The following is a 22,244-nucleotide window of genomic DNA, read 5'->3' on the forward strand; positions in this document are numbered from 1 at the left end:
GGTGTGAGAAGCTGCCTGGAGCCCATGAACTCAAAAGTGTCTATGACAGAGTCATAAGATCTGATGAATTCTGTACACAGCTCCACATCCACAGGAGGGAAGATGACCTTGTCGAACTCAGTTAGACAAAGGGTCTGGATCTGTGAAGATGTCAACACCGAGGATAGTTTGAGGTTTGGATCCAGAAGAGGTTTAAACATAACCCGAATGTGGGAGAGAGGATGTTATGCTCTAGCCGAGATAGCATGACCTCGGAAAGATCGGTGGGCATTTTCTCTTAGATGACCGACTTCTGTAATAATTAATGTGCGTAAATGAAATGGTCAAGAGAAGGAACTGCCAAGGTCCTAGGTGAGGGTGAAATGGCATTGACTAGGTGGTTCTGAGTGCTAAGGCCTAGGTGCACCTAAATGTGCAATAATGCCAAGGGGCAAAAGGTTTAAATGTGCCCCAAGAGAGGGGTAAATGGTGCACTAAGCGAAAAGGCTAAAATGATGACATGTGGCAAGGGGAACCATCTAGGGAGATGAGGGTCTCGTGGATATGCATGAGGCAGACAAAAAAAGACGTATCTATTGAAAAATGCGATCCATGAGAGTATGGCTGGGTGGAACAAATGAAGTGCCATCGCCCGTGATCTGAGTGTGAGTTAGAACATAGATTGTGTCAATTGGTATTAGAGCTCAAGGCAAGGGAAGAGCGACGAGCTAGGTGACGGAAGGAAGGCTTGGAGCGCAGAGGTGACGCAAGGTGGTCATTTGCATCGCCTGTTTGTGACGTGCGATGGACGGGAGGATCGCTGTCCGTGACGAGGAAACTTCGTGGTGGCGGAGCATTTCAATCAGGTGTAGGGAATAGCAAAGCGTACAGGAAGGATTTGTCGAGAAGAATCGATTGCAGAAAATTGGACGCGATCTGTTCAAAGGGGAACTGTGGCTTACTTTTTCAAGTAACAGTCGTGAAGGCGATGCAAATTAATTAAATCGTGATTTTTCTGTAAACGTGGACAGAACTATGGAAAAAGGGAGCGCGGCTGTATTGAGGGACGGAAAGCCAGCGACTGAGAGACCAGCTATTCAGGATCTGGAGGTCTCCTTAGATCGATCTCACGAGGAGAGAGGCCGCAGACGGAGATTGCAAGATCCTTTACCTTTAGAAGAAACGCCTCACGGGCAGGATAGGCGAATTTCCTTGCAACAGCCTTCGAAAGTCGCCGAACAGGACCCTGTGGACGCTGCTACGAACATTGTGCGCGTAAATCCCACGCACGTGCCTAGGTCTGGGTACTACTTTCAGGTGGAGGGAAAAGATCGTGGTCAGCCAGGATGCTTAAACCTGATCGTTGAACTCGGAATATAAAAAAATTGACAGCGAACCAGAGATAGATACGACAAGGGAGATCAATCGACATTTTGAGAAAGAGATCAGGGAGCACCTTCTTTCAATATAGTTTTTACAGTTATTAATTATGGTCCTGTTATTCCTGCACAGTAAAAGGAACGTTCAGAGTATTATATATTTGGGAGTTTAGTGTGCAGGAGAAAGAAAAACAGGAAAGCAAAATAGAAAAGAGGTGTATATGTATTTTATTTGGGTTCTAGAAAAGACTGAAGAAAAGAAAAAAACTATTTTCCCTTTTGAAACTATGGAGGCAGAAGGACAGAATTCTAGGGTGAATCCTAGTGAGTCTAGAGCACATCTACACAACAAATGTCACATCACACAACACCTACTTTGGTCGGTAGGATTTCGATATTAGAAGATGCTTTACGGCAGATTATGAACCAGCAGCTTCAAGTGAACGCTGGTCAGAATGAGATCAGGGAAATGGTGCAAGCCTTGTCGGCTAGACCGTCTAGAATTGATAAGGGCAAAGCTCCAGCAGAGCCAGAGCCCAATATACATTCATCAGAGCGTGCGAGGGTCAAGGTGCCTAATATTGCTAACTATAGACCAGAGAAGTACGCTGGTCAGATGACCGAGCGCAGGTCTGATGTGATCGAGGTTTGGTTACACAAGTGGGAAGAAGCCTTCGCCATTTGTGAAATCAGATCTGATCTAAAGAAGATCCATGAGGCCACTCACGTGTTTATTGAGGCAGCGGATAGATGGTGTATAAAGCAACAGAAGGATCAAGTTGCTCCTACCACCTGGGAAGGGTTTAAAGCTGAATTTAAGAAACACTTTCTTCCACCTGATGAAGAATCCCGAGCTTGGGATGCTTATAGAAATCTTCGTCAGAGGAGTCTGTCGGTGGCAGAGTACACTGACAAATTCAGGGAATGTGTCATGAAAATAACAGACCCTCTCCCTATGTCGGTTCAGTTAAAAGACTATATCTATGGACTGAACGACAAGATCAAAATGGAAGTTCGGGCTAAATATGTGACCACATTAGATGAATCTATTGCAGTAGCCCTGAACTATGAGGATGCCAGAGGCAGATCTGGTGGATTTGTGCAGGCAGGGACTCAGTATGAGTACCCGAAAAAAGGGGGATTTCAGAGGAAATGGACTTCAAAGACAAGTGTCTCGCAGCCTAGTGGCCAAACCAAGCAGGTGAAGCCGGTTGAGGGACCAGTAAAAACAAGTACCACCGTTGGGGTGAAAAGGAAGATAACTCCAATGGCAGCCTGGGCTTGGTCAAAGTCCTCGTTGACCCCTGAACAAAAAGAGAAAGCTAGAAAAGAAGGATTGTGCTTCGGTTGCCTTCAGCGACATCAGTGGAAAGATTGTCCACTGAATAAAGACCGTCGCACGGCTAATATGATAATATCTGAATGCGACGTGGAAATGCAGGAGAGTCCCAATGCGGAACATATGCAGATGCAATTGGCGGGACCTTCTCAGAGGTTAGTACCTGTGTTGTTAAGTGTGTCTGTTACTAAGTTAGTAAGCGGTGCACCTGATAACATCCTTTCTAAGCCCGCAGCAACGGGGTATACGGTTTTCGATGAGCCTGAGTTGATTAAAATGAAAGGGCAAGTAGCCAGTCATGATGTGATTGTGTTGTTTGACTCAGCGTCAACACACAATGTAATCAACTCAAAACTTATTAAGAGGCTCAAGTTGAAAACCAGTCCATCTGACTATGCTTATACGGTCAGGATGGCGGACGGAAGTTCAACTGAAGTATGGGACCAAAGGGTTACCCAGTTGGAACTTCGAATTCAGGACTATGTTGAGAAGCTGGACGTTGAATTGACCAGACTTGCTCACGCAGATATAGCCCTAGGCATGGCTTAGCATTTTCGGAAAAATCCAGCCATTGATTGGAAGAAGCATATTTACCAGTTCAAGATGAACGGGGTAGAATATATTTTGCGAGGTGAGAAGGATTTACCTCGAGGACCACTGATTTCAGCCATGGAAATTCGGAGGACTCCGAAAGAGTTTCTGTGTCTGTGTATAGCGTCGGTAGAGTCGATTGATGATGCATCGACTAGCACTGAGGCTAACCAAGATGGAAAAATGGCCGAGTTGGCTAAAGAGATATCAGAGAAGTTCTCTGAATGTTTTAGGGATGAACTACCTTATGGGTTACCTCCAGAGTGGAAAGTTCAGCATAAGATTGAACTGATCCCGGGGGCAGAACCTGTAAATAGACCTCCCTATAGAATGAGTTTTACTGAAGAGGTGGAGGTGCGTAGACAACTGGAAGAATACCTCAAGTTGGGGCAGATTCCACCAAGTTTGTCACCTTTTGCTTCGCCAGTGATATTAAAGAAGAAAAAGGATGATACGTTTCGCCTCTGTATAGATTACAGAGCATTGAATAATATCACTGTTAAGCACAGGTATCCGATGGCTCGGATTGATGATTTGCTAGATGCATTACATGGAGCCGTGATTTTCAGCAAGATAGATCTTAAGTGTGGCTACCATCAGATCTGGATTAGAGCCGAGGATGTGCATAAAACCGCTTTCAGAAGCAGGTTTGGTCATTATGAGTTTTTGGTAATGCCCTTCGGACTTACCAATGCTCCGGCTACATTCATCATGCTTATGAAGGATTTGCTACGTCCGTATATCAGAAAGTTCGTAGTACATTTTATTGACGATTTCCTGATATTCAGTAAAAGTATTACTGAGCATCGTGAACACTTAAGAGTAGTGTTCAGTACTTTGAGGAAAGCCAATATTTATGTAAATAAAAAGAAAACTATACTGTGTATGGTTAGGCTTGAATATTTAGGGTTCATAATTACTCCACAGGGGGTAGAAATGGATCCGAAGAAAGTGGCTACGATACTAACTTGACCAATCCCTCAGAGTCTGACCGCATTATTGCGATCATTCTTGGGATTTGTCCAGTTTTATAGAAGGCATATGAAAGGATATTCCGGAATAGTATCACCATTGACTGATCTCACCTCAGATAAAGTACCTTTTATTTGGGGACAGAATCAACAAGAAAGTTTTAACACCATAAAACAAGCTATGGTCACAGGACCAGTGTTAAAAATAGTTGATCCCCAGAAACCGTTGTTCCTAGAAACCGATGCAAGTGGCATTGCGGTAGGAGCAGTTCTCCTTCAAGAGGGAAGGCCAGTAGCCTTTGAAAGCAAGAAGCTTTCTCCCTCTCAAAGGAATTGGCCAACTCATGAATTGGAGTTGTATGCTGTTATCCATGCTTTGAAAACATGGAGGCATTATTTGTATGGTTCAGAGTTTTATGTGGATGTGGATCATGATACTCTGAAACATTTTAGTAAACAGCTTGACTTGAGGGGCCGCCAAGCTAGGTGGGCAGAGCTCATGCAGGAGTTTAATTTAACGATTCGGTACCGAAGAGGAAAAGACAATAAGGTTGCTGATGCGTTGTCTCGCATTATGCACAACCTGAGTTTCACGGTATTAGAGAGTGCTCTAATGACCGAGATCAGAGAAACTCAAAAGGTGGACGAGTTTGTCTAGAGCTTATGGCCTAAGGCTCATGTGTTAAAACCCGGGGAAAGTGAAAAGGATGACCGGGCATCCAGAAAAGGCCAAACTTATGCAAGAAATACCATAAGGGATGGTATGCTAGAAAGAAATGGCAAGGTTGTAGTACCTAGTCAGAATGATCTCAGGCAGAGAGTCATTCGACAGTGCCATGATAGCCCGTGTGCGGGACACCCAGGAGTCGAGAAGACATATGATCTCGTGAAGCGAGATTTCTTTTGGCCAAATATGAAAAAGCATATTTATGAATATGTGACATGGTATTTCTCGTGTCAGGTAAGTAAGGCCGAGCGGGTGAAGCCACCCGGACTTTGACAGCCCTTGGAAATACCACTGAGTAAGTGGGAGAGCATTTCCATGGACTTTATTGTAGGGCTGCCTACAACACAAGGAGGGTATGATTCTATCCTTGTGGTGGTTGATCGTCTAACCAAGATGGCTCACTTCATTCCGACTAGAGAGTCTGTTAGTGCCCCGCAAGTGGCGGATTTGTTCATTAGACATATATTTCGTCTGCATGGATTGCCTAGATCCATAGTGTCAGACAGAGATGTCATATTTACCGGTCATTTTTGGACGGCGGTATTGGAGACACTAAGGACTGATGAGTAGTGGGGATCATCCTGAGACGGATGGTTTGACGGAGAGAGTCAACCAGACTTTAGAGGATATGCTGAGGGCATATGTGTCATTGAGGCAACATACGTGGGACAAGTGGTTGCCATTGTTGGAGTTTGCCTACAATGATAGAAAACATTCATCTACCGGGTTCAGTCCGTTTGCATACTGGTGACTCACTAATCGAAGGTGTGGTTTTGTTTCAGGAGATAGAGGATAATGCAAGATGCAGACCAAGAAGAATCCTGGACCGAGGAACAATGCAAGTGCGCAATCGGAAGATTCCCACGGTGTTGGTTGCATGGCATGGTCTATCTCTATCGGAAGCTACTTGGGAATCCGTATACCAGTTACGGAGAGTGTTCCCAGATTTCATCATCGAGGACGCTGATGCTTGAACAGGGAAGGAATGTTATGCTCTAGCCGAGATAGCATGACCTCGGAAAGATCGGTGGGCATTTTCTCTTAGATGACCGACTTCTGTAATAATTAATGTGCGTAAATGAAATGGTCAAGAGAAGTAACTGCCAAGGTCCTAGGTGAGTGTGAAATGGCATTGACTAGGCCTAGGTGCACCTAAATGTGCAATAATGCCAAGGGGCAAAAGGTTTAAATGTGCCCCAAGAGAGGGGTAAATGGTGCACTAAGTGAAAAGGCTAAAATGATGACATGTGGCAAGGGGAACCATCTAGGGAGATGAGGGTCTCGTGGATATGCATGAGGAAGACAAAAAAAGACGTATCTATTGAAAAATGCGATCCAGGAGAGTATGGCTAGGTGGAACAAATGAAGTGCCATCGCCCGTGATCTGAGTGTGAGTTAGAACATAGATTGTGTTAGAGGAGGGGTGGTTATCGAAGGGCTCTGTATCTCTGTTGGCCCACCCGACCCTTCTGAATGTAATCTCCGTGCAGAGGGGGTGTAATCTGAGCCCCCATGGTCAGAAGAAGAGGCACTGGAGCTTTGAGAGTGGGAAAGAACCTCCCGCTGCTGTCTTGATTGCGGTGGCTCTCCATCCGAGATGATAGTGATGTCCGGACCAAGATGGGGATGCATCACAGCCGAAGTCGGCCCTGCTAATGAAGTCGGTCCTATTGATGAAGTTGGCCTTGCTGATGAAGTTAGCTCTGCTGAAGTTAGCTCTGATGATGAAGTCGGCCTAGCTGATGTAGTCGGCCCTGCTGTAGAGGCTGTAGGCATGGGTGAGGTCATGTGCACTGCAGAGGCTACCTGAGACGTCATGGTGGTATAGAAAGGGGTGAAGAGCTTATCTCTGGGCAACCGTGGCTTATACTTGGGCTTCTTCTCGAGCATGAAGAAGGAACAAGATGTGAAGTAGAAGCTGATGACGAAGCAAGGAAAGAAATCAGGAAAGGAAGGAGAGCTCATGACGAAGCAGGAAGGTGAGCTGAAGCAGGAAGAGAGCTGATGATGAGGCAAGAAGGGAAGCAGGAAAAGAAGGGGAGCTGATTTCGAATCAGGAGGTGAGCTGAAGCAAGAAGGTGAGCTGATGGCGAGGCAAGAAGGAGGAAAGGAAGGGAGCTGATGACGAGGCAAGCAGGGAAGGAAAGGAAGGGGAGCTGATGACGAGGCAAGAAGGGAAGGCAGGAAAGGAAGGGGAGCTGATTTCGAATCAGGAGGTGAGCTGAAGCAGGAAGGTGAGCGGATGACGAGGAAGGTGAGCTGATGACGAGGAAGGGGAGCTGCTGTCGAGGTGTTGGCAAGGCCTGCTGAGAGATAACGAGAGAGTGGGGCGGGTGATAACAACAGGGGGAGCTGATGGCGATGAGAAGGGGAGCTGATGGAGAAGCACGGAATACTATGGAGACGAGGAAGAGACCTATATGGCAAAGTAAGAGATAGAGAGAAAATTTGAGCAGAGGAAGCAGGAGTACTGGGGAGATGAGGAAGAGACCTATATGGCGAAGTAAGAGATAGAGAGAAAATTTGAGCAGAGAAGGGCAGATCAGAAGAAGGAGCTGAGTTCGAGAGGGCAGCAAGGTGGCAATTTGCAGCAGGCTGTCCAAGAGGGAGAAGCGTTCCAAGGACCTTCCCAGGCTGCCCACGAGGAAGAGGCGACTTGCTGCAGGCTGCCAGGGAAAGTGAGGCGCAATTGGAAGAAGCGCTGCCGGGAGAGATGCGATCAAAGAGAGGGTGCTGCTGGGAGTGATGCGATCCAAGAAGAGGGTGCGAGATGGGCTGCAAGGAGAGGTGCGCTGCACCTGGTTGGTGCGATCCAAGGAGAGGCTCTTGCTAGGGAGCTGCCAAGAGATTTTGTTGATGGAGGGAGCTGCTGCAGGGGAATTCGTTGATGGAGGGGGGGCTGCTATCGTTGATGGAGGGGCTGCTGCAGGAGAATTCGCTGATGGAGGGAAGGGAGCTGAGGAGAAGTCATGCCAGCAAGAGGGATGATTTGCTTGCTGTGTATGCTTTTGTTGGAGTAGAACAGCCACAAAGACACAACCAAAGAGAGCAAATTTAGGAAGGTAAGCCAAAAATAGCATGAGTGGACTGTAAGATGCGATGGATGAGCTGATTACAAGGATCTACGCTGAGTTTAGCCAAGTGCTAAATATAGCACTGGTGGGAATTGGGAGGTGAGATGAAGACCTGCGCTGAATTTGGCAGCTAAATATAGCCCTGGTGGGAGGTGGGAGGTGAGAGAAAAAGCAGTGTGGACAAGTGGTAATATTTGAGTGGATAATTTGAATATTCTACCACTTGAGAGATGGAAGGATGACTATTCTAGAAGGGTTTCATGGTGGACAGGGTTGGACAAGGAATAACCAAGGGTGGGTGAACTTAGTATGAAAAAGGGGTGACATTGGTGAACAGGGATGACAACAAAGTGAATATGGGGTGACACATGGGGAGGTGACATAGGAGTGAACAGGGGTGACATAGGAGTGAACAGGGGTGACCTAGAGGTGAACAAGGGTGACACAGAGGTGAACATGAGAAGGTGACATAGGAGTGAACAGGGGTGACCTAGGAGTGAACAAGGGTGACTTGGAGGTGAACATGGGGTGAACATGGGTGACAAAGAGGTGAACATGGGGAGGTGACATAGGAGTGAATAGGGGTGACCTAGAGGTGAACAGGGGTGACATAGAGGTGAACATGGGAAGGTGACCTAGGAGTGGACAGGGGTGACCTAGGAGTGAACATGGGTGACTTGGAGGTGAACATGGGTGACCTAGAGGTGAACATGGGGAGAGGACATAGGAGTGAACAGGGGTGACCTACGAGTGAACAGGGGTGACTTGGAGGTGAACATGGGTGACCTAGAGGTGAACATGGGGAGGTGACATAGGAGTGAATAGGGGTGACCTAGGAGTGAACAGGGGTGACCTAGGAGTGAACATGGGTGACAGAGGTGAACATAGGGAGGTGACATAGGAGTGAATAGGGGTGACCTAGAGGTGAACATGGGTGACACAGAGGTGAACATGGGGAGGTGACATAGGAGTGAACAGGGGTGACATAGGAGTGAACAGGGGTGACCTAGACGTGAACAGGGGTGACATAGGAGTGAACAGGGGTGACCTAGAGGTGAACAGGGGTGGGGGAGGTGACATAGGAGTGAACAGGGGTGACATAGGAGTGAACAGGGGTGACCTAGAGGTGAACAGGGGTGACATAGGAGTGAACAGGGGTGACCTAGAGGTGAACAGGGGTGACACAGAGGTGAACATGGGTGACCGAGGTGAACATGGGAAGGTGACCTAGGAGTGAACAGGGGTGACATAGGAGTGAACAGGGGTGACCTAGAGGTGAACAGGGGTGACATAGGAGTGAACAGGGGTGACCTAGAGGTGAACAGGGGTGACACAGAGGTGAACAGGGGTGACCGAGGTGAACATGGGAAGGTGACCTAGGAGTGAACAGGGGTGACTTGGAGGTGAACATGGGTGACCTAGAGGTGAACATGGGGAGGTGACATAGGAGTGAACATGGGTGACCTAGGAGTGAACAGGGGTGACTTCAAGATGAACATGGGTGACCTAGAGGTGAACATGGGGAGGTGACATAGGAGTGAATAGGGGTGACCTAGGAGTGAACAGGGGTGACCTAGGAGTGAACATGGGTGACCTAGAGGTGAACATGGGTGACAAAGAGGTGAACATGGGGAGGTGACATAGGAGTGAACAGGGGTGACCTAGAGGTGAACAGGGGTGACACAGAGGTGAACATGGCAAGGTGACCTAGGAGTGAACAGGGGTGACCTAGAGGTGAACAGGGGTGACACAGAGGTGAACATGGGAAGGTGACCTAGGAGTAAACAGGGGTGACTTGGAGGTGACATGGGTGACCTAGAGGTGAACATGGGGAGGTGACATAGGAGTGAATAGGGGTGACCTAGGAGTGAACATGGGTGACCTAGAGGTGAACATGGGTGACAGAGAGGTGAACATGGGGAGGTGACATAGGAGTGAACAGGGGTGACTTGGAGGTGAACATGGGTGACCTAGAGGTGAACATGGGGAGGTGACATAGGAGTGAACAGGGGTGACCTAGGAGTGAACAGGGGTGACTTGGAGGTGAACATGAGTGACCTAGAGGTGAACATGGGGAGGTGACATAGGAGTGAACATGGGTGACCTAGGAGTGAACAGGGGTGACTTGGAGGTGAACATGGGTGACCTAGAGGTGAACATGGGGAGGTGACATAGGAGTGAACAGAGGTGACCTAGGAGTGAACAGGGGTGACTTGAAGGTGAACATGGGTGACCTAGAGGTGAACATGGGGAGGTGACATAGGAGTGAATAGGGGTGACCTAGGAGTGAACAGGGGTGACCTAGGAGTGAACATGGGTGACAGAGAGGTGAACATGGGGAGGTGACATAGGAGTGAACAGGGGTGACCTAGAGGTGAACATGGGTGACACAGAGGTGAACATGGGGAGGTGACATAGGAGTGAACAGGGGTGACATAGGAGTGAACCCGGGTGACCTAGAGATGAACAGGGGTGACATAGGAGTGAACAGGGGTGACCTAGAGGTGAACAGGGGTGACATAGAGGTGAATAGGGGTGACCTAGAGGTGAATAGGGGTGACTTGGAGGTGAACATGGGTGACCTAGAGGTGAACATGGGGAGGTGACATAGGAATGAACAGGAGTGACCTAAGAGTGAACATGGGTGACTTGGAGGTGAACATGGGTGACCTAGAGGTGAACATGGGGAGGTGACATAGGAGTGAACAGGGGTGACTTAGAGGTGAACATGGGTGACCTAGAGGTGAACATGGGGAGGTGACATAGGAGTGAATAGGGGTGACCTAGGAGTGAGACCTAGGAGTGAACAGGGGTGATCTAGGAGTGAACATGGGTGACCTAGAGGTGAACATGGGTGACAGAGAGGTGAACATGGGGAGGTGACATAGGAATGAACATGGGTGACCTAGAGGTGAACAGGGGTGACCTAGAGGTGAACAGGGGTGGGGTGACCTAGGAGTGAACAGGGTGACCTGGAGGTGAACATGGGTGAACAGAGGTTCAACCTGAGTGACAGGGGTGAAGAGGGATTAAGGAGAAGTATGTGCCAGAGAAGGCAAGGGCTATTTCCGTCTTGCCAAAGAAGGAGAAACTCAGTTTTTATTGATCTCCCAGCAAAGAGCGCAACTGGGCAGAGAGTAGAAGCTTGACAGGGTTAGGAAAGGGAATACATTGTTTTTTTTTTTTTGAATAAATAAAAATTCAACTAATAGGAATGGAAATCCTTATCCAAAGAGAGAGAGTCAATGTGGATGATACTTCTTTACCCGTGAGCCATTTACAGGTGCTGGTAACTTCTTGCCCTCCAAGGTGGCCAAATAAACCCCTTCACTGGGAATAATCCTTGTGATAAAGAAGGGCCCTGTCCAGCCACTGACAAATTTGGGTTTATGCTTCATGAACTTACTGGAATATAACAAGACCAAGCTGCCAACTTGGAATTCCCTCTTCGTGAGATTTCTGTCATGCCATGCTTTCTGCCTTCTTTGCCAGACTTCCTGAGCAAGGATCACTTCACGACGATGTTCATCCAAGGCTTCAAGATCCCATAATCTCTCAAGTGTGCATGCCTCCAAGTTATCATCCATCTCTGCCATGACCCTAGTGGTCTTCATGTGGAACTCATAGGGCATAACCGCCTCCAAGCCGTAAACTAGCTGGAATGGTGACTATCCAATGCTAGCCTTGTATGCTGTTCTGTAAGCAAAAAGAGCGGCTGGTAGTAGAATATCCCAATCTGCCAAGGAATGAAGGCATAACCAAGCCACAATATGAGACATGGTCCGATTGGAGCTCTCGGCCAAACCATTGGCTCGAGGGTAGTATGAACTAGAGGTCTTGTGAACAATTTGCAGTTGGATGATGAGGTCAGTAATGACATCATTGAGAAAGTGGGTACCTCTGTCACTCATCAATTCCACAGGACATCCAAACCTAGAAATGATTTGATCATACAAGAATGAGGCCACAACTTGAGCAGTGCAGGTCTTCGCGGCCTTAGCCTCCACCCATTTAGTGCCATAATCAGTAGCAATCAGAGCATACTTGTTCCCTCTTCGAGTTGCAGGAGAGATGGGTCCAACAAAATCCAATCCCCATCTATAGAAGGGTGGTACAGGGCTGGATGGCTGAAGGGGAAGGTACTCCCATCGGGTAGGCTTCGGCCCCCCTCTTTGACATGAGTTGCAACGGCGCACATAAGCATAGCAGTCTTGGAATAGCTTTGGCCACCACAACCCAAAGCGCATTATCTTTCTAGCAGTGGCCTCTAGTGCCATATGACCTCCCCCCATTCCTGAGTGAGCCTCCTGAAGGATGGCTTGTGTTTCATGAGGGAGCACGTACCTCCTTAAAATGTGGTCCTTCCCCAACTTGTACAGCTGACCCGCGATCAGTTTGAAAGGAGCAGCCTTAACAATCTGCCTCCGCTTTTGTGCTGGAGTTAACCCTTTGGGGAACTCACCTGTAGACAACAAGTGTACAATGTTTGCATACCATGGGGGAAAGCAGTCCACAGCAAACAGGCAGTCATCCTTTGGTACTGTGGCAATGACATGGAAGAGGCCCACATCTGAAAGGTCATCATCAACTCCTATGGCTGCTTCACCTGAAGAGATCCTTGACAAGTGGTCTGCTGGTTGATGCAATCGGCCTGCTCTCACTAGGATGTCAAAGTCAAACTCTTGAAATAGAAGAATCCGCCTGCTCACTCTCCCCCCAAGCGTTAATTTGTTCAGTAAGTATTTGAGAGCTTGATGATTAGTAATGATGATAAACTTACTGCCCAAGAGATAGTGCCGATACTTTGTCATGGCATAGACCATGCCCAAGCCCTCGCGTTCAGTGGTGCTATAGTTTCTTTCTGCTCCGTTGAGTTGTCTGCTTGCGAAGTACACAGGTAGGTCGAGTTTGTGCTCTTCATCTGGTTGGGCCAATATCGCCCCAATCGCCAGCCCACTTGCATCTACATGGACATGAAAAATGACATCCCATTGAGGTTGCCGCAAGATGGGTGCCTTTACTAGACGATCCTTGAGGTTGTCAAACGCTAGTTGTTGAGGTGCCTGCTCCGTTGAGGTTGTCTGCTTGCGAAGTACACAGGTAGGTCGAGTTTGTGCTCTTCATCTGGTTGGGCCAATATCGCCCCAATCGCCAGCCCACTTGCATCTACATGGACATGAAAAATGACATCCCATTGAGGTTGCCGCAAGATGGGTGCCTTTACTAGACGATCCTTGAGGTTGTCAAACGCTAGTTGTTCCATCAACGCCACCGCTATGTCGGCATAGGACCTAATGAATCTTCTATAATAACCCACATGTCCCAAAAAAGACTTTACTTCTCTGGGTGTGCGAGGAATAGGCAAGGTCAATATCACTTCCACCTTTGCTGGGTCCGTGGTCATTCCCTCAGCCGAGACGATGTGGCCAAGGAGAACACCTCGCAAGGCGAGGAAGAAACATTTGTCCGGATTCAAGCACAACCTAGCTTCTCTACACTTATCAAAAACCCACCTCAACTTACTCATGTGATCAGTCTGAATAGCAAGTTCGAGGTGAGAAGCATTCTTACCATTGAACACAGAGAAGTCATCCAAGAATACCTCAAGAAACTTTCCGATGTTCTCTTGGAAGAGTTTGGTGACAAGACGTTGAAACGTGGCCGGTGCATTGCATAGACCAAAAGGCATCATCCGGTAAGCATAAGTTCCCCATTGGGTGACGAAGGTTAATCAGACAATGCAGCAAGGAGATAATCATGTTCCCAGACCCAACTGGCTACCTTAAGATGTCATGGTTGGTCCTCTGTCCCAATGTTAAGATACCTCCAATCCCTGGCATGGTCAACCTGAGGTATGCTTCCTCATGTGGAGTTGTTCGGTTCTTCTGCTCCCACTGCTAGGTGCGCAGGAGAATCATCTAGAGAAAAATCCCACACTACTTCCATCCAAGAGCTCAGATAGGACGGTTGGGTGTCTTTTGGAAATGGTTGAGATGTAGAGGCAGCACTTGGGCCCATTCTCTTTTTTCCTTTTTGTGCTTGCTTGAGCATTCCTCTGTATGGTAGTCCAACCACCTCGTATGTAGTTTTAGGAACCTCCTATGTTATTGGGGGGTCAGCTTCTGACATGTATAAGGCGAGTAGAACAAGGTCCGCGACATCTTCTTCTCCCTATATGCTGTGGGCTTGCCTTGAAGGTCTGAAGTTTCAGACTCCAGTGTGAATGTGGACGGCTCCTTCAAGTTGTCCAGTCTCTTGACCCCTCCTAGGTTGGTCAAGTTACACAATGGATGCAATAACCCTTCCAAAAGTCATTTCCGGCACCGCCTGCCTTTGAGTGACATCAGTAAGTAGGTGGTCATCCTCTTCTTCTGCAGATCCATGAGTGTCTTCTGCAATACCATCATTGTGCTCAGCCAGCCCATCATATATGTGGTCATCCTCTTCTTCCACAGATTCATGAGTGTCCTCTTCAGTACCATCATTATGCTCCGCCAGCTCATCATCTTCTTGCATAGCATCCTCTTCCTCCTGAGTTGTGACCCCATGGTCTTTTTCTTGGTGTGAGGCATCCATGTCGTGTGCCTCCATTGCTTCCATTGCTACTTCATGGTCTTGTCTTTGAGTCACCTGTTGGCCTCCCCACCACTTGGTCTGGTACTTGTGGTCATCATTCGCTGATACATGTGGGGATTATTAAGAAGACCAAAAGGCATCCGTTCATACATGAGATCAGCCAAACCAGGTGGTGGAGAGGCTTCGTCGCTCACCTCTTGCGCATTCCGTGAAGTACCAAGATGGGCTTCAGGATCCTCTTCTGGACACAACTCCACCATGTTGATGGCTAAGGATCCCAGGGCCCCCATCCAATCCAAGATGACAGCTTCTTCCTCATCTGGTTCAGCATGTTCCAACAAGTACGTCAAGCTCTCACCATCATCTCGTGCTGTTGTTACATAGGTTTCACCTTGGAAGGGTGAGTCCTCCACATAGGCCAGCTCTTCTTTCTGTAGGGGCCAATCCCCAAGTGCCCATCACTCCTCTTCCACCCCTTCTTCTTCTTCAAAATCCTCTTCCCCAAGTTCCACAGGTCGGTGACGAGCCCTTCCAGTAACCATGTCTATTTCTAAGGATGTGGATCCCAAAGGCAGTCGAACTTCATCACTTGACCAATCTTGAATGGCCTTTGCTGAGCATAACCATGGTCTACCGAGAAGTAGAGGATAAGTCTGCTCACCCTCTATCATATTAAGTACAAGAAAATTGGACAGGAATGTAACTCCCCCAATCTTCATGTGAACACCTTTGACAGCCCCCATAGGCTTCACCTTGCGTTGATCCGCCATGCGTACTTGAAAATGTACGTCAGTTGTCAATTTCAAACCCATTTGTTGAAGAGTACCTCTCGGCATGATGTTCACTGCTGCCCTACCATCCAAGAAAACATCTATCAGCTCCACCCCATTGATCTCCACTGCGAGCTTGGGACTGTGTTCACATGTGAGGGCAGCATAGGCTGAGCAATTGTCTAGTGTTACTCCATCTTGAACTGTTACCGTCTCTGGTGTGGGCTCGCCCTGAACAGATCCCCTTTGGCGCCCTCTTGGCATGCGATTCAAGAATGCAATAGTCTGATGCTTGATATGTGGAGACAATTGACAGAGTTGTCGTAAGGTGATATTGGGCCTAAAATCCATCAAGTCATCCATCAAAGAATAAGGCTGTACAATAGCAGTAGCCTTTTGTGCCTTCATCTACCGAGCTTCTGGCCAAGGGTCGAAGCTCACGCGAGGGAGAGGAGGTGCCTGTGGATTCTCAATCAATATTTCCTGTGGTGACTCTCCCATCACCCATTTCTCCTTTTCTTGGGCACTACTAGGCTTCACCCCTTTTTCCTTCTCTTGCTTCATTGTGCTTCCTGAGTGGTTCCTGAGTGGAAAGTGGATGGGCCTGCCTGTGACTCCTCACGTTTTTGCTCTAAAGTTGTCACTTCCGTTGCAAACCTCACTATTCTGGACTTGTGGGAAGAGAACTGAGGTGTGACGCCTTCATCTTGAGAACTAGATTGAAGATCTTTGGTGACACTCCTGACCACCTCCTGGTACCTTGAAGGCATAGTTTGCTCACTTGGAGCTGAGGTAGTTTTAGAGCTATTGATAGGTCTTGATGGCTGTGGCGCCCTTTGGGTCCTTTTTAATCCAGTTACAGGAGAGGACAAGGGTGATGCATTCCTGTGCCCACTGTCCACCTTGGAGGAAGGAGGTGGGGATGCTCCTCTAGTGACTGAGCTGGTATTAGTTGGTGATGAGGCCTCCGATATTGATGTTGAGTCATCCTTACTACTGTCACCCTTCATTTGTGACCTAGTCACAGCTCCCAGCACTGCACCAATCAAATGGGGTTTGTCACCCTCCCCCGCCACTACTACATCAACCATGTTGACTTGCAATGTTGATTCCTTTCTGCCATTGGGACAATCTCTGGTGTAGTGGTCATTTGTGTTGCACTGTGTACAAGAGGGTCCCCCAAATGGTTGTGTACAATCATCTTGGTAATGGCCGTACTCGCCACATCTATAGCACATGATGGGCCTACGAAAGTTGGTACCTCTGCCTCCACGTTCACCTTGGAACCCACCCTGTCTACCGCGGATACAAGGGGGTCCATATCCACCCCCTGACATAGGTAATTGATACTGTGCATAGTAGGGCGGAGGATAGAAGTATGGAGCCCCAAATTCACTAGGAGTAGGAGCTTGGAGCAAAGGAGGATTAGGAAGTAGTGGAGGTGGAATGATATGATGGGTGGGTGGTTCAGGTGCCTTCACAGGGGCTGAACTGAAGTGGTCGGTGCAGCTTTGTTGATTGTAGCCACCAGTGGTTCTCCAATTGGATACTCCGGTAGAAGCTTCCTCAACCCCTTAAGATACCTACACTCGGAGGCATCATGTCCATGAATTTCACAAAATGTGCAAAAGGAGGTCGGGGTGGGTACCTTACGCTTCGATGGGCATTCCCAGTAGCCATGGCCAGAACCCTTGCAGTCAGTGCACCGGAGACCACTTCTTATATGAGCTGCAAAGGGTGACGGTCCATCCACTTTTGTTCTGTCTTTCAGACCTTCTTTGATTTCTTCTAATTCCTTCTTGAGTTGCTGCCATGCCTGTGAGCCCTCTTCTCTCGGAAGTTGGGTGGTCTGGGCGGGTGTTGAGGCGAAACTTAACTGGGACCGTTCCATCTTCACCACTTCCCTCAGAAATTCTTGTAGTGAGGCATGCCCAGGGAGTTTGTCAACCAGCCTTATAGCAATGGTGGAGGGTAAAGCCTTCAAAAACCACCCCTTCATGACGGCATCATTGGGTGGCACCGACATCTTTGCCGCCAAGACCCTCATCCTTGTGTACATCTCAGAGATGCTTTCTCCAGGCTTCATGGTGTTAGTGGATAACTCTTGGACAATCATGTGTTCGAATTTTTCCAACTTAAAAGTGCGTAAGAATTCCTCCCTTAGGTTTGTCCACGTCTGGAAGTGGTCCGGAGGAAATTGACTGTACCATACATCCGCGGCATCCTCCAATGACGAGGGAAAGATGTGAAGGAACGCATGCTCATTCTCCACACCTTTAGCTCTACATGTTGTGAGGAACTTCCTCACATGAGCTTCCGCATCCTCATGGAGGTGGCCTTTGAACTTTTGAGTCTTCACGTGGACCTTGTTGAGTAGCTCGAGAAGTCTAGCTCTGCCTAGAGGACTGAGAACGGCCATCCCCACCCGAGAGGTTGGAGAAGATGCAAGAGTTGGAGGGAGTCCCGATGGGGCTGTAATGAGTGTTGGTGCTCCCAAGGAGGAGACCACCCCGACAACTCCTCCTATGGAGGACCACAATGGGGAAGTCAGTACTGATGTAGTCATAGAGGAACTGTACCCAGATGGTAGCGCGTAAGTGGGGGGTCTCGGTGTTGCAGAGGGAAAGGGTGAGAACATGGAAGATGTGGGGGTGAAAGAGGATGGGAGAGCATTTGGGAAAGAGAGGGACGGAGTTGAAGTCATGGATTAGTAGGCAGAAGGGAAGGAAGGAGGTGGTGGAAAAGGAAACACCAGTGTGGATGGAAAGGGAGATGAAACCATCATGGCAGGCAAAGGCATGGGAGCAAAAGTACCCCCAAATGGGATAGATGTAGAAGAAGGATTAGGTAGGAGCCCGGAGCTATGCATAACAGATGAGGTAGCAGCTTGTCCACAAGAGGTCAAGGTTGGAGCAGATGGAGTCACTACTCCGGTAGAAGAGGTGGTTGATGAAGACATCGTTGCAGCAGGAGGAGAGGGGCTGCCTTGACCTTGATGAGTCCCTAAGGAGTCCTCGTCCTTACTACCCTCTTCTTTCACCTGTTCTCCGCTTTGCACTTCTTCTTCTCCAGAGTCCGGATCTGACCACCAGGGTTCCTGTTGATCCAAGTCAATGAGAGTGTCGATGAAGTTACTTGCTCTGGCTACTGCTCCAATGGGCTCACTTTGTGCTCGAGTTGAGGACTTCGCAAACTTACGTCGCATGTAATGCTTCTTGTACCTAGTTTGGTCTGCCGGAAGTCCTCTCCTCAAGTACCTCCTAGATCTCTCACTAGCTCCTTCAAATGTTTTAAAACTACTTGGCATAAGACCTCTCTCTAGGATCCTAGATCACCACTTCACTCGTGCTACTCAACACCAGCAATGTCCCACCGTGATCGCCATAAACTGTCTGAGGGGGGGGGGGGGAGATTCCTAACACTCCCGGAAGTATTACTGGAGGCCTAGGGCCACTGGTGCGAGAAGCGAGTAAGACATGCCATAAGTGTCACTGATGGTACGTAGGCGAGTGCTAGTCGATGGTGTCAACTATGTGCAAGCAGTACGAGTGCTGAAGTGATGTGAGCAAGAAGAAGACCAAAGCGGAACAACATCAACAACGGAAAGAGATTTTAGAGTAGTGAGTAGAGATGGGGAGTAGCATAATTCATTAGAAAGCAAGATGACTGATACACCCGGAGAAGATACACACGAGGAGAGCTCTTGACTCTAGCCTCTCACTCCTTCACTCACGCCTCCCGCCCTTGCCAGAATGTCCCTCCCCCTTTCCCCTTTCCTCCTCTTCACCTTCTCCTCGTTTGCTCCACCCCCCGCTGCCAATCTCCTTTCCTTCTTCCTATTGGATGTCTTCTTGAATCCTTAGCCATCCTTAGCCATTCCACCGTTTGTGGGCCGCTCTGCCCTTGATGGCTTCCGCAACACTCCAGCCTGTTCTGGGTCAGTAAATCCCGTGCTCCATGTGTTCTCCTGTCTATTCCATGCGCTCCTAACACTAGTTGGTTTTGCGAGGGTAAGTGCACCACCTATACCTCTTAACTGTTGGACTGCTTCCCCTGTGCACCAACGAGTACCGCCTGTGTGCCTGTGCACTCTGCTGGACTGCTTCCCATGTGCACCAACAGGTGTACCCCATGCACCATTGCGCCAGTACTTCCCTCCATGGTGGGTCGAGGTTGAGGTTTGGCACTCTTCAGTCATGTATTGCTTCCGTCATACCCAAGTCATGTCCAGGTCAAGTCATGCCAAGTCATGTCCAAGTCAAGTCATGTCCATGTTTGTTCCAGAGTGACCAAGATGTGAACATATGTGAACACGATGCGACTAGGTATGACCAAGGTCTAACAACTTGGCATGTTGCTGAGGTGACCATGATGTGACCCAAGTGTGACTCTTGGTGGGAGTCCCGAAGACTTTGAGTACAACAAATCCCCCGCCACTATCATTCACCGTCCCGGTGAATGACTGAGGGTCTGTGTGAGAGAAAGTTAAGTATAAATTACAAATAAGAAAGTGATCTTGTGGCTGACATCCCAAAACTGAAAAGAAAGGGCTCATGGCCTTACAACTATAAAATTGAAATAAAATTGGCTCATGGCCATACAACTCGAAAATTCCTTTATTTACATGAGAACTGCAAAATCCAAACGTACAGAGCTCGCAAAAAGAAATGCCGAACTAAAAGATCCAGGAGCTACTGCTTGCTGGATGAAGGTCAGGGAGGGGGAGGGGGTGGGTGTGGTGGGTGTGCTAATGTTCCAGGGCTGGCCTTTGCCTCTTCCTCAACTGTGTCCATGAGGTTGCGGATGTCCTCGTATTTGGATTTATATCTGTGGTAGCCAGACTTGTAATGATCACATCGAGATTTGAGGGCAGCATTTTCAGCTTGCAGCCCATGGAAGTCGTCGTGCAACTTGGAATGTGAAACTTGGAGACGGTCTTTCTCCTCGAGAATCTGCTTCATTTGACTCCGCACCACCTCCACCTGTTGATCCACAATATGCTGTCCTCTGCCAGCGACGTGTATCTTTCCTGAAGGGCTGCCAGCTCCCTCTGGATCTCAGCCTGTTGGGCTGAATGATTGTCCTCCAAACTGTCTTGCTGGCTGTCCACTCTGCCTCCTTCGCTGCAAGACACTGCTGAAACTCGTCTTGTTGAGTTTTCCATGCAGCTTCCCTTGCCTGGAGAGTTGCTCCCCACTCCGCTTCTTTCACCTGTGATGTTGTATCCCATTCTTATGCATGCTGGCTACCTGCTTCTCATGTTCCAAGTGGAGGTGTTGCTTATGTGACAGAAGCTTGCAACCTGACCTGTAGTATTAAAGAGGGAGGCACCCATCTAAATGAAGCTGTCATCTATAATGCGCTGAGCCATATGAAGGGATCTTTTAGCCCATGCATACCTGTCCCGATAGGTCATTCGGTCAGCCATGTCAACGAGTTCGCCATATTCCTCGAAGGCTGATTTCATCCCTTCTTGCTCAGGGTTCTCGAGAGCTGCCACTGGAGCCAATGTGTCGATGTCTAGGTAACAACTTGGAGCTTGGGATGCTTTTTTGTTGGAAGTGATTGTCTCTTGCAAGGGAAGTGTGAAAATTTGGTCCAGGTCCTCCTCCTCCATGCAAACAGGAGACCGCTTTCGCTTTAATGCATACAACAGCCGTTCCTCTATCTGGGTCTCATGGGTGAATAGATCTCCTGAGAAGGATGCGAAGTAGGTATCCAACATATCATTCTGAGGAAGTGGAGGACAATCAGCTTGAAAAGGTATCTTACCCCCAGCAAAAATAACCTCGCCAGGTCGAGTTTCCAGTAGGTCTTGTTCAGCAGCCTCCATACTCGGTTCAGGGGTCAGTCGTTGAGACACCCAGGGTGGTGTCTTCGCGTCACCAGTGGCTCCCAAAGTAAGATTCAAGTTCAATAACCTATGTCGCTCTGATGCCTCTCCACCACGAGATCTTAAGGCAGAGGTCCCTGCTGCCATAACTTTTGTCGATGGATCCCCCTGAGTTGTGGGGCCAATGTCCGTATCTTTGCACCCTACTGACCCTGATGAGATGATCGGAGGGGGAACGGTCATGACTGCAGGGGAGGTAAGTGGTAATGTCATGCCATGGTGGGTGAGACCTGAGGAGGGCAGGGGAGTGACCGGAAGAACATCATCAGGCAAATTAAAATATGCCTCGAAGGGGATGGATGGAGAGGCAACTCCTGCATGAGCAACGGATGACAAAGCTCCAGAGGCTGGCCGAAGAGGGGATGGCTCAGAAACCTGTGCTGCAGATGTGGTTGGAGCAAGAGTGGGTATGGAGACTGGAGAGGAAGAGGGGACAGAGACTGATGCAGGAGAGGCCGAGGATGTTGGGGCAGCACTAAGAGCCAGTGGAGCTGATCTCAAGTGGGGAACCATAGGGGCGGAAGGTGGACGGTGAGGAGAAGATGAAGTATGTGAAGGTGGAGGAAAAAGTACAGGCGTTGCAGCCCGCCACTGGTGCAAGAGGTAGGTGAGGTGAGGTCCACAAGTCGTGTGTGTGCCTCTGTGTGTGCGATTTCGAACAGTGGCCCAGAATGTTGAATAGAAGAGGGATGCAAAATCATACTGAGTGATGGTGAAGAGAGCATTGAGAGCAGGACGGATACCTTTCGTCATGTAGTAATGCCCGGGTGCTGAATAGAAGCGAGTGAAGAAGTAGCGAGTGATCACTGCTTCTCTGCTTCCACTTCCAAAACCTTTTTGCAATCATATCCCCTCCTGTTGGGTTTGCACTATGAAAGGAATGAAAGGAGATGTGGTGAATCGTTGGAAGGAGGCTGAATAGGGAGAGCAGGGAGCCCCATGTAC

The 22,244-nt window shown here is 48.6% G+C and overlaps 1 protein-coding gene across 5 annotated transcripts in view; it reads left to right on the forward strand.

Annotated features, from left to right (window-relative positions):
* The window catches only part of LOC147901563 (calcium-transporting ATPase 5, plasma membrane-type-like), a 399,091-nt gene that overhangs the window by 174,823 nt on the left and 202,024 nt on the right, over positions 1-22,244 (forward strand). The window lies entirely within an intron of this gene.

The sequence above is a fragment of the Dipteris shenzhenensis genome, chromosome 5, assembly GCF_047967505.1.
Source record: "Dipteris shenzhenensis isolate YYH24624 ecotype China chromosome 5, Dip_SZ_1.0, whole genome shotgun sequence".
NCBI classification, from domain to species: Eukaryota; Viridiplantae; Streptophyta; class Polypodiopsida; order Gleicheniales; family Dipteridaceae; genus Dipteris; species Dipteris shenzhenensis.